Here is an 11,094-nt window from a genome sequence, read left to right as displayed (position 1 = left end):
CAATATTACATATTGACAAAAATCACACACCTAAATTTAAAACCGGTCAAACCTAGTTTATTTTAATACCTTAAAGGAATATTCCTGGTTCAATACAAGTTAAGATTAATCTGCAGCATTTGTGGCATAATGTTGATTACAACAAAAGATAATTTTGACTTTTCCGTCCTTTTCTTTAAAAAAGCATAAATCGAGATTACAGTGAGACACTTACCAATTTTTGGAGGGTTTAGAGGCAGAAATGTGAATATTATAATATAATAAAAGCACTTACATTGTTTGTTGAAACTCAAGTATTATTTGAGTTGTAAAGTTGTTTAAATGGGTCAATTTCACAGTCGTTTTAAGGTTTGTTGACAATACATCGTCATGGCAACAAAGTTGTAAAATTGGCTATAACTTTACACAGAAAAGGTTAGTAAGCGATTTTATCATACTAAAATCATGTTTACATGCATTTTGTTTAAGTCTTGTGGCTATAATTTTGAAACTGAGAATTGAAATGTTTACGGATTGGCCCCATTCACTTTCATTGTAAGTGCCTCACTGCTACTTTTTTTAAAGGAGGGCTATGAGTCAAATTGAGGTAACCAATATTATGCCACAAATGCCATCGACTGAGCTTAACTTGCATTGAATTCGGAATATTCCTTTAATGAAAGCAAACAGATTATGATTCAGCTAAGTGCAACAAAATATTTGGGCATAATTTGTAGTCTTGAAAATTTAAAAAAGTACAGGCCTATAAAGGTTTAAAATGTAAGAAATAAAAATTGAAGGTTCAGGTCCTAATATTATAGGTTGTATATCATGCCATAAATCTAAAGCGTTTTACATCAAGCATATCAAGTGCATCTTCCTGCCCTTTCAAGCCCGCAGGGTGGCCATGTTTGTAACAGTTTCACTATAACCTCTTTAAAAGCAATCATTAAATTGAGTTTAACTCAGAACTGTGGAAAGGCAATGTATCTTATTGTCTGGATATTAAAAGTATACTATACCTTATCTGCCTTTAGCTTACATATGGCTTTGTTAAAAAAAAAAAAAAAAAAAAAAAAAAGGATGACAGCAACACACCATGTGATTGCATTCTTAAATTACAAATATTTCAGCACCAGCATACTATGTCTGGATTTGATCATGATTATTACTGTTCAAAATGGCACAATTTTCAGGATAGTAAATACAAAAAAAAGTCCTTTGACACACATGGTCAACAATATTAGGCATCTATATCTACAGTATCAACATCCACCTCATCACTGTTCCATGTATTTTTATCAGATATGAGACCACTGGTCTCTGGTCAGTGGGGCATGTTGGACCCTTGATTCTTCAGGACTGCACATGGAAGAAAGACTACCATATGACCCAAGTGACTGACTCTTCTGCACACTGTCAATAAGAACTTTAATTGACCTCACTTTTTCAGAAGCTTGTTACCCTTTGGTTCTATGGAGGGTGAAAAAAATCTTTGATCTCCTGTTAAAAATGGGAATAATTAGGATCAGATGACCTCATTCAAAGCAATTGTAAAATGCAGACAAATACAAACCGTAACTACTGCACATTAATTCAGCAGGTTGTTGTGGCTTATTGCTTTATTATAATGCTGATTGCTGTGTATGTTTTTGGCTGATGCAATAGCTGATCATTACTTAATTATAAATCTATACTGTTTATGCTGAAAGCAGAAAGTTTATGTGCATGTTATTTTTCAAGAGTCCATTTTTTGCATTATTAAAGACTTTGACATGGATTCCTCTCACCCAATGAGGGGGTCTTACCTTCAGAATTTGCTTGCTTCATGGAGGTTGATCTGGAGCGGTTGGTGAGGGAAGGTTGTTTGTTAGTGTCAGAGCTGATGTAGGAGATGGCATCTTCTCCCTCAGCCATGCCCATCAGAGATGCTTTGTAGTAAATAAGTGGCATCCAGCTCTCCTCTCTATTGTTAATGACATGCTTACCAGCTAACTTCTGCAAATAACTATAGCTAAGGGGCAGATATCCAGTTTAAAAAATGTACATTTCATACGGATTTGGAACAACATGAGGGTGATTTATGATGATAAATCTCTTAAGTTTTGTTTTTTGGATTTTGACTCTGCTTTAACTTACAATGTCTTCTTGTCAGGTCTGAGCAGATTGCTGGAAAATTCGCTGAGGATGTGAGATGTATGGTGGTGAGTGTTTCTGAGACTGCTGAATGTCTTGTTCCTGCTTCAGCCTCAGGTACTGCTGAACAAAAAGACTGAATTCCATTTCAGTTCAATTCAAGAGATGGACTTACAAACAGTTTACATTAAAAATCTGAACTTATTTTTATGTGCAATGAATTTAAAAATTACATAAAATCACAAATGCAGATATTTAACAGACAGATTTAAAACAGCTATACAATTGGCTGTTTAACAGTGGTACCAAACAGTTTTGCAAAAATAATTATAGTTTCCAAACATGCAGAAGCCATGCATTACAATGTTTCTAAATTGTTATCTTGAGTTAACGACTTAATCCATAGCCTTTTTGGGCTTCCGTATGTTAAGAAACAATTATTACTGGTGCTTCGTCAGGCAGATATCACTATCACTATTGCTCACAAACTCTTAACTCTAAGTTCTAACCTCGTGTGACCCACGTAAACATGCGTGGACGTTGTGTTTTTGCTTCGCTATACGCAACTCATGATTTAAATTAATTTAAACAGACTGAATACTGTTCACAAGACTGATGCACGGAGTTACGTGACATAACATGACGTTGATTTCCTTGAAGTGCTTCTACGAGCGTAGAGTTAAAGTGCCTCTGGTAAGAAACCTTTAAGTTTTTCATTTAAACCTGTTTGGGTGTAAAGAGTTGTGTCTGTAGTTGCGTTTGATATGGCGCTTTAAAAAAATGCATTTATTTTTCACGCGTCAGCACACTGATAAACATGATGTCCACATATGTGAAAATTAGAACAGTATTCCCTCAAAAGCTGAAGAAACATGTTGGTTATTTTGAATAACTTTCAACGTTAATAAATCTGTGAGTCATTTCGCTTCTTTTGATATAAATTTTGTTATATTTTATTTTGTTATCACTGTACAATATGGTTCTATTCATTAACATTAGTAAATGCATTCCTATATATTTACTGTGCATTTTCACATTGAGAATCAATGGGTTCATCCAAAAGCTGAAAAATGTTGCTTTCAGAGGCTTTATATGGAGTTGGGATGAAAATAAGGTGCATTTTAAACTGTTCTGAGACCAGTGCAGACAGACAGCACACTGGAGGTTAAGTCATTCACTAAATAAGTAGCAAGGGAGCATCCTATAGTTCTCTATGCAGCTAAGTGCATTCACTCCTAAAATCTGACCAAAAGTTCAGTTTCAGGCTGCAGATGATGTTTGGACCAATCAACATGTTTGGCAGACATGGGACAATGGTAATCAGTACATACTTTCAGAATTTATAATGTAGAATTTTATTTTAACATGGTTGGCAGTGATTGGATAATACTGGCCATTAATTTGAATCAGAATGAATTATGCTAATTGCTAATGAAATGTATGTAATGTAATGCCAACACTCCAGGAAACAATTTGATGAGAAAAATCTGACTGTCTTTAGCTTGGTATTATTTAAAATTTCACAACTTAGTCCCACTGTCCACATATGTGAATATACATTTTTAGGAAAACTATTTGCTCTAGAAAAAAAAATTAGTGTTGTTTATTAATGTTTATTAGGTGCTACTAGTTACAAATCAAAAAGGGAAATGGAAAATGCATTTTCCATTTCGCTCGGATCTCAGGAGGTTAAAGACACTCAGGTCTCAGGAAATTAAAGTTTAAGACGTAACCTGTCCTATATTGTTTGTACAAAGGACATGAACTGAAACCTTAAATCATGTGGCTTGTTGAGGTGACATGTGCTATGACTTTACTAAGCAATTAGACTTACAATTTTCATCTGGAAGATGATAAAACAGGCAAAACAAATCAAATTGATTTACATAGAGGGAGGGACCAGAGCCATATCTAGGGACTAAACTATCAGGAGGGGGGCCGGTAGGCAACTACCCAAAACATCCAGCATTGTGGTGGCAAGTTTTGCACTGGCAAGCACCACTCAAATTTTCTCTAGAAATTGGAAAAATTAGGGCTGTCAATCGACTAAATTGTTTTGCGAATTATTAAATGATATGCCGATTAATTCAATTAATCACATATAGAAATTATAGTAATTATAAATAAGAATACAGTATTTAAATAAGTACGGGATATTGTACAGTCAGCCGGTGATCAGGACTTGTATCATCTTGACAGGGTTTATTTTGCAATAACAACCAGCTGACTGTACATTATCCTGCATATAACATGGCTGCTAACCAAATAAATAAATAAATACATGGAAATTAGATATTGATTTGCACTGAAATTATGTTGTTATGTGAGACAGTTTGCATCTGAGTTCTGGTATTGTTTATTTATTGTCTCCCTTTGGTTGCGTCGCTTCATAAAGTTTTTAGGTCGCTGTGTCAAGTTAAACATAGTTTAAAACTTAGAAAAACACATCACGAGATCCTTACGTTCTGAATTGCACTCCGTTCAGCTGTGTTTGAACGCAAGAACACGTCCTCATCTTGTGTATTCCTTATTACCGTCTGGGGACATAATTCATTGCGTTACTTTTTTAATGAGTTATTTTTATATAATTAATCACACTGATTTAAAGCATTAAATTGACAGCCCTAGTAAAAACAAAAAAGCCCTAGTAGTAGTTATAGTAGTTACATTTGCAATAACTAAATTTATTGATATAGATATTATTTAGATAAATCCATGTGGTGCCGCTAGTGGCGCAGAAATGACATACTTCCCCTTTAAGTGGAAAGAAAAGAATCTGATTTTTTTTTTAAATATCTGTGACATAGAAAGCAAATGTGTGTGAGTATATGTCTATGTCCAACTAAGAGATCTACCATTGAGCTATTCAAGGAGTGGAAGAGCTACTAGAACATTCCACTTAGAGCATAGTGATGGTGGTGGCGCGGCTGATTGTTTCTGAGGTGTCGACAGCTGCAGGAGCCCAGCAGAGAGCATAGGGGCCTGGGACAATAACCGAAGCAGATGTGCCACGCAGAGGCATGTCACATGAGAGCGAGAGAGAGAGAGAGAGATAGACAGAACACACGTGAAGGACTGCACCCTCCATACCTGCTGAAGGCACAGTACCAGTGTGCGAGCGCTTTCGATCTTGTCCATCTGCCGTGTCCTGTTCAGGGTCTCTTTGATGATGTCGCCGAAGTCATTGTAGTACTGCAGGGGAGATATGACAGCTGTAAAGAACGGTCGATGTGTCGATGTCTGCCATATGGCTTCACGTCTAGGAATGTAAGCCTTTGGCATACTGAGAGCACATTACCCATGAGTCTGTCTGGCCCTCAGGATAACACTCTGGAATGGTCTATTAGTCACTAGAGATTTTTTTTTTTTTTTTAACTATGCTGTTTTTCTAACCTTGCCAATTGTATATCATACAGTTGGAGCTGTAATGATAGCAACTGTGTTATGTTGTTAATTAACAAATATACAAGCTTAACATTTCTACCCTATAGACTTCCATTGTAAGTGCATTATTGTAGACATGTTTTTCCATTGTTTTTACAAACTGAGGGACAAGTTGGAATACATTTCTTTGTTAAAGCATTTACATGAATGCTTCAGTAAAACAAACACAAAAAAATATGATATAGTCCTAATCATAATGTTGAGGTGGGACTACCTTTTTAGGCAGATGAATTTAGCTGTAGTCTTTTGTGTGTAGTGTTCCAGTAGATACAGTATGTGCCAGCCCTAATGCACTTCTCTGTGACTAAAAACCCAGATAAAATCCATGTTTACATGGTACAGTGTATTAAACACAAACACTGTAGGAGATGGTCTGCATTAACCCAGCTGGTGACCTACCTATTACCAAACAATGGCCTCCATTTATTCCGGCTGTATTTGCTTTAATAAATATTAATTTAAGAGGCTCTAATTGGTCATGAAATTTTGCAATGCTGGACAGCTCAGAGAAGTGAATACTTGTTGCTAAGAGCTGTGGACACAGGAAGTAGGGTAAATAAGGGGTTTCCGTTGCTTGCCAACTTTACGTCATTTTACGCCCAACTTTGAAAGCCATCGTTCAGAAATATGGCTAAATGAGGGTGAGAAAGAATGTGTTTGTGTGTGTGTGTGTGTGTGTGTGTGTGTGTAAATTACTCTTTGAATGCCAGGAAGAATGTTGCTAAGAGACTGTTGGCGATGCTGACCAAGCCAAGCGGGCATTCCAAACATGCCAGCGTATCAAGCACACACACAAATACATAAACACAAACAGTGCTGTAAAGCCCGCCTATCATCTCATAAATTTAAAGCCTAAGAACTCCAGTTATGAACACAGGAGTGCACTCAACTTTTCAAGTCAAATAAACAGATCACCTCCATCTAATACTGACTGATGAATCACTTTTTTTAAAATACTCAGCCTCACAATGATCATGTTAATGCTAATGCTACCATATTCTAACTCACATATATGTAACCAGGGTCTAAAATTATCATTCGGCAAGCAAAATTGCCATTGGCAAGTAAATAAAAGTTATTTGCAAGTTGGCTGTTAACGTTTTTTGGAACTGCAAAATAATAAAAACATTATTGTGACATCAGTAATTCAGATAAAAATCTAATGACTCGCAACTTTTTCCTCAGTGGACAATTTACCATCATAAGTTTAAGATGCCCAAATTATTTAAGATGCCGAAGACTAGCGCATATGTGACCTGCAGTGTTTATGTCACTAATCCACAAGTAAAAAAACTTAAATATTTCATAATCATGTGGAGAAATAATCTACGTATATATTACATTTAGTCATTTAGCAGATGCTTTTATCTAAAGCGAATACTGTATACAGTACTGTGCAAAGGTCTTAGGCACATAAGATGTTTTTACATCTATATCTTCAGCTTTAGTGTGTCAATAGGAAATATACATTTTTAGATTCCCAAACATTCCTTTTGCAAATACAGTGCTGTGAAAAATTATTTGCCCCCTTCCTGACTTTCTTTGATTTTTTGTATTTTTCATACTAAATTGTTTTAGATCTTCAAATGAGATATAACATAAAACAAAGGCAATCTGAGTAAACATAAAATACCATTTTCAAATATATATATATTTTTTTATTGAAGCAAAAAAGTTATCCAACACATTACCAATGTGAAAAACAAACTGTGCCCTTAAACTTAATAGCTGGTTGTGCCACCTTTAGCATTTACATTTATTCATTTACATTTATTCATTTGGCAGACGCTTTTATCCAAAGCGACTTACAAAAGAGGAAAACATAAGCGAATCATCTTAAGGAGACAGTGGTATGAAAAGTGCCATATTACAAAGTTTCACTAGCATCAGAATAGTATTCAAAACAGATTAAAGTTCAACTACATTTTTTTTTTTTTTTTTTTTTTTGTGACTGGTTAAGTGCTCATGGAAAAGATGTGTTTTTAGCTGTTTTGTGAAGACAGAAAGTGAGTCAGCTTCATGGATGGAGTTGGGAAGGTCATTCCACCAACGTGAATGTATGAAGCCGAAAGTCCGGGAAGTGTTTTGGTGCCTCTTTGTGTTGGTACAACAAGTCGACGTTGCTTAGCCGACCGCAGGCTTCTAGTGGGCGCGTTGCTCTGCAGAAATGATTTTTGGTATGCTGGAGCAGACCCAGTGACTGTTCTGTATGCCAGCATCAGAGCCTTGAACTTGATACGTGCATCAACCGGCAGCCAGTGAAGAGAGACAAGGAGTGGTGTAACATGCGCTCTCTTTGGTTGATTAAAGACCAGACGTGGTGCTGCATTCTGGATCATTTTCAGGGGTCTAATTGCACATGCAGGGAGGCCTGCAATGAGAGCGTTATAATAGGCCAGTCTAGTTATGACAAGTGACTGAACAAGAAGTTGTGTGGCATGTTCAGAGAGGAAGGGTCTTATCTTCCTGATATCATAGAGTGTAAATCTACACGATCTTGCGGTCTTTGAGATGTGGTCCATGAAATTTAGTTTGTTATCGATGGTTACCCCTAGATTTCTGACCGTTTTGGAAGGCGTTACTGTAGTTGCACCCAGCTGCACGGTGATGTTGTGTTCAACAGCAGGGTTGGCTGGTGGTGTTCCTTCATCCAAGCCGAGATGTCTGCCAGGCAGGCAGAGATTCAAGCAGTCACTGCGGTGTCATTGGGCTGGAAAGACAAGTAGAGTTGTGTGTCATCAGTGTAGCAGTGGTAAGAGAAACCATGTGCCTGAATGATGGGTCCCAGTGATGTTGTGTATATAGAGAAGAGAAGTGGCCCAAGCACTGAACCCTGCGGTACCTCAGTAAGTAGCTGATGTGGCTTGGACACCTCTTTAGGCTACCTTGAAGGACCTACCTGAGAGATAGGAATTAAACCAGTCAAGCACAGTTCCTGTGATGCCCAGCAAAGAGAGGGTGGAGAGTAAGATCTGATGGTTGACTGTGTCGAAGGCTGCAGAAAGGTCCAGCAGAATCAGGATGGATGATCTGGATTCAGCTTTCGCCTGTCTCAGTGACTCAGTGACAGACAGCAGGGCAGTCTCGGTGGAGTGTCCACTTTTGAAGCCTGACTGATTGTCATCCAGCAGCTTGTTTTGTAAGAGATAGGCAGAGATTTGAATGCAGCAACAACTGCAATCAAACGCTTCCGATAACTGGAGATCAGTCTTTCATAACGCTGTAGTGGAATTTTGGCCCACTCTTCTTTGCAGAACTGCTTTAGTTTAGCCACATTGGAGGGTTTTCGAGCATGAACTGCCCATTTAAGGTCCTGCCACAGCATCTCAATCGGGTTCAAGTCAGGACTTTGACTAGGCCACTCCAAAACTTTCATTTAGCTTCTTTTGAGTCATTTAGAGGTGGACTTACTCCTATGCTTTGGATGATTGTCTTGTCTCATAATTCAGTTGTGCTTGATCTTCAACTCACGGACTGATGACAGGATGTTCTCCTTTTGGATTTTCTGGAAGAGAGTAGCATTCATGTTTCCCTCAATTATTGCAAGTCACCCTGCCCTGAAGCAGCAAAGCATCCCCACACCATCACACTACCATCACCATGCTTGACCGTAGGTATGATGTTCTTTTTGTGGAATTCGGTGTTTGATCTACGCCACAAGTAACGGGACTCCTGTCTTCCAAACAGTTCCACTTTCTACTCATCAGTCAACAGAACATTCTCCCAAAAGGTTTGAGGATCATCAAGGTGTGTTGTGGCAAAATTCAGATGAGCCTTAATGTTCTTCTAGGTTAGCAGTGGATTTCACATCACCGCTCTTCCATGGATGGCATTTTTGGTCAGTGTCTTTCTGATAGTGGAGTCATGAACAGTGACCTTTATTGATGCGAGAGAGGCCTGCAGTTCCTTGGATGCTGTCCTTGGCTTTTTGTGTTGTGTGTGAAAATCCCAGGAGATCAGCACTTACAGAAATACTCAAACCAGCCCATCTGGCACCAACAATCATGCCACGGTCCAAATAACTGAGATCACATTTTTTTCCCCATTCTGATGGTTGATATGAACATTAACTGAAGTTCCTGACCCGTATCTGCATGATTTTATGCCCTGCACTGCTGCCACACGTTTGCATGATTAGATAATGGCATGGATGATTGTTGTGAGAAGAATAGCATCTCAGAATGCTATTCTGAGATGCGAGTTGGAGCTGTTTTGGTGGCATGAGGGGGACCTACACAATATTAGGCAGGTGGTTTTAATGTTGTGGCTGATCGGTGTGTGTGTGTGTGTGTGTGTGTATGTGTATATATATATATATATATATATATATATATATACAATATATATACAGGGTTGGGGAGTAACGGGATAAATGTAACGGGATTACGTATTTAAAATACAAAATATTAGTAAATGTATTCCACTACAGTTACAGTTTAAATTATTGGTAATCAGAATACAGTTACATTCAAAAAGTATTTTGATTACTGAAGAGATTTCTTTGCATTTTATTGTAATTTGTTTAATTTAATGTTTAGTATATTCAGTTGGAAATCATTTACCCATATAAACGATGCAATCTGAGGAGCTTTCGAACAGCAGTGAACCGCTTTCTTAAGATCTGTTACATTCATACAAGTTCATAATGTTGTTAGTGAAAAGGTGGATATGACATCATTGAGGGATTTTCCCTTGGGAGCTTAATAGAGGAGCTACATCACGTTTCTACAGTTTAACAAGAAAACAGTTAGAAACGCTTTGACAGATGAAACAGAAATCCAGTAAATACACGATTACACGCCTTGTCAGTGTTTTTTATGAGGTTAGGGTATTTTTACAAGAAATGCTAACCAGGGGGGCTTGGGTAGCTCAGTGGTAAAATACACTGGCTACCACCCCTGGAGTTCTCTAGTTTGAATCCCAGGGTGTGCTGAGTGACTCCAGCCAGGTCTCCTAAACAACCAAATTGGCCCGGTTGCTAGGGAGGGTAGAGTCACATGGGGTAACCTCCTCGTGGTCACTATAATGTGGTTCGTTCTCGGTGGGGCGCGTGGTGAGTTGAGCGCGGATGCCGCGGTGGATGGCGTGAAGCCTCTACACGCACTATGTCTCCGTAGCAACGCGCTCAACAAGCCACATGATAAGATGCGCGGGTTAATGGTCTCAGACGCGGAGGCAACTGGGATTCGTCCTCCGCCACCCGGATTGAGGCGAATCACTACGCGACCATGAGGACTTAAAAGCGCACTGGGAATTGGGCATTCCAAATTGGGTGAAAAAAAAAAAAAATGCTAACCAATGTAGCCTTTAACATTGTATAGAAAGCTACAACCAATATATCTATGACAAAAATGCACGTTGGAGCATATCTTTTTTTTCTCTAGTAAGACCTTTGATATTAGAGCAAAGATGTACTGCAAAAATCGTATTCTTAATGAGAATTTAAATATTGTTTTTCTGTGGGGGCCTGGGTAGCTCAGCAAGTATTGACGCTGTCTACCACCCCTGGAGTCACGAGTTCGAATCGAGGGTGTG

At 38.2% G+C, this 11,094-nt stretch overlaps 1 pseudogene; it reads right to left on the bottom strand.

The window, feature by feature from the left end:
- Positions 1-2,130: 2,130 nt before the first annotated feature.
- Positions 2,131-11,094, bottom strand: part of LOC127447587 (cohesin subunit SA-2-like) — a 36,084-nt pseudogene continuing 27,120 nt past the window's right edge.

The sequence above is a fragment of the Myxocyprinus asiaticus genome, chromosome 10 (genome assembly GCF_019703515.2).
Source record: "Myxocyprinus asiaticus isolate MX2 ecotype Aquarium Trade chromosome 10, UBuf_Myxa_2, whole genome shotgun sequence".
In the NCBI taxonomy this organism is placed as follows: domain Eukaryota; kingdom Metazoa; phylum Chordata; class Actinopteri; order Cypriniformes; family Catostomidae; genus Myxocyprinus; species Myxocyprinus asiaticus.
The sequence above is the reverse complement of the archived record's forward strand: the minus strand, read 5'-3'. Positions and strand labels throughout refer to the sequence as shown.